Below are 2665 nucleotides of genomic sequence, written 5' to 3' on the forward strand. Positions count from 1 at the left end.
AGCTGGATGATGACCCAGGGGAATGGTGTCATATCAGGGACTCAATGTTATTCTCTGCTGCTGGCAGATTGGGTACTCAGCAGTAGCTGTAGCCAGATCAGCCTTGACAAGTTAAAGTACATGTTGCAGAGCCCATGCATAGCTTCCGTCCTGGTCACTATGGACACTTTGTTTAAAAGTCCCTTGGACAATGACTGAAGTTACTGAGGAAAGTGGCAGAATGGGTCATACTATCCTCTTGATTATTAAAATCCCCCTCTGCTGAGGCTACACATCAGTGAGCACCAACATGGAACACAAATATTGTCATGGTTACTGCCCATTTAAAGAAGTCTATGCACATACCTCTTTCCCGAATTTTCTGTCACCAAATTTCCAATCATGTTTCTTCCAACTCCCTGACCATACAGCCAAACCCTTGATTGTAGCCTATGAATCAGTATGTAATTACACATCTGACCATTGCTCCTTCTAAGAAAAGTGAACAGTAAGGTGCACTGTTCAAAGTTCTGCCTACTCAAAAGATTTCCTTTTAGGAATGTCCCAGAAAGGGGCTGTAGTGCTGCAGCTAGCTGTTCACTTTCTGGTGGTATCTGCACATTATGCAGAACCATCTGTAAATCAGGCCCAGGTCTTCTCCACTGTCAACTGATCATAGGGAACTCCCCATGAGGCCATAGGCTGGGAGAGAGAAAGTAGTATAGCAGGAGTAAGCACCATGGGCACTTGGACCATTTCTTGAGAGCTTGTTTGGAGGTTCTAGCAGGGGAACGCAGCTACTCGTACACCCTTGACTGAAGAATGGTCCTCTCCTCTGTCAGGGAAGGTCGTTCTCTTCAACTGAGTGCACAGCTTAGGGAGGGACACAAGTGGAACAATGAGGGAGGAAGGGGACATCCTTCCAGCCAGCCAGATCAGCCAAATCAACCCTGGCAATCAATGGGGTGACAGATGTCTCAGACAGATCACTCTCACGTCTGTAGGCCACTTCTTTATGTAACTTATTTTTGCCTTCAGGACCTGATGAGGACTTACCACATATATACTACTTCTGTTTGATGATGGAGTGTTGCTGTGCATACCGAACTTTATGGCTTGTTTCACCAGACAACATCCAGTTCATGATGGGTGGCTTACCTTACATGATAATTTGGTGGCCCATGATTAAGTGTTCAGTGTCTACTAAGGTCTGATATCAGGCCAAAAGGTGTTTTGCAAAAGGAGAGTAGTTGTCACAGAGGATGGCTGGGCTTTGCTCCAAAATCCTAAGGGCCTACACTACAATTCACCAATAAGGGCCTGTCAAAATCTCCAAGCAGTGTCTCTGTCTGCCACTGCCACTTCAAGCACCATTGAGTCTGCTGAATTATATGGCCCTCATGGTAGAGCAACTTGCGCAGCAGCCTGAACCTACTGCAGTGCCTTCTCTTGTTCTGAGACCCAATCAAAACTAGCAGCTTTGTGGGTCACTCAATCAATGGCTGGAGTAACACACCCGAATAAGGAATATGTTGCTTCAAAAATACAAAATGATCCACTAGGCGATGTGCCTCTTTTTTGATTGTAGGAGGGGCCAGATGCAACATCTTATCTTTCACCTTAGTAGGCATATCTCAACACGCCTGTCTTTGTGATGCTATGACAAAATACCTGAGACTTAGTAGTTTTTTTGAAAAAGAAACTTACTTTTTCATAGTTTTGGAGACTGGGAAATCCAAGATAAAGCTTCTGGCAGGTTTAGTGTCTTTTAAGGGCTCGGTCTCTTTGCTTCCATCCAAGATGGTGCCCTGTTTCGGCATCCTCTACTTGGTACAAAAGCTGTGTTCTCACATGACAGAAGGCTAAGAGGCAAAAGGGCCTAAACTAGTTACTACCAGCCATTTTATAAGGTACAAATCCATTTACAAAGGCAGAGCCTTAAGGACAATCACTTCCCAAAAGGCCCCACCTCTTAATACCACCACAACATAGATTAAGTTTGAAAAGGAATTTTGAAGGGGACACATTCAAATGCCCCACACTACTGGATTCCTAGAAATGTCACTGAGATAGAAGGCCCAGAATTTTAGTCAGATTTATTTCTTACCCTCTGGCCCGCAGATGTCTTACAATTAAGATTAGAGTATTTTCTTCTTCTTGCTCACTAGTGCAATCAGCATAATGTCATTAATATAATGGACTAGTGTTGAAACTTGTGGAAGGAAAAGACCATTAAGATCCCTGTAAACTAAAGTAACACAGGGCTGGAAAGTTAATATATGTCTAAGGTAGGACAGTAAAGGTGTATCGCTGGCCTTGCCAAGTGAAAGAAAACTGCTTCTGATGGTCTTTAAAAACATGCATCAAGAAAAAAGCATTTGCCAGATCAACTGCTGCATACCAGGTTCCAGGGGATGTTTAACACATCCCCTGGATGTGTTATTGCTTGAGAAATAGAACTATATTTGTGCAGTGGATGCAATTGGAGTCACCACCTTGTTTTGCTTGTGATAATCCATTGTCATTCTCCAAGATTCAACTGTCTTTTGCACAGGCCAAATAGGTGAATTAAATGGGGATGTGGTGGGAATCACCACCCCTGCATACTCAGTGTCTAATCTCCCCAAGAATTTGGTATTGCTTTTGGTTTACTATTTTCCTCAGTAGTTTTAGTGGCTTCCACTTG

This window comes from Cynocephalus volans, chromosome X, assembly GCF_027409185.1.
Source record: "Cynocephalus volans isolate mCynVol1 chromosome X, mCynVol1.pri, whole genome shotgun sequence".
Classification (NCBI taxonomy): Eukaryota; Metazoa; Chordata; class Mammalia; order Dermoptera; family Cynocephalidae; genus Cynocephalus; species Cynocephalus volans.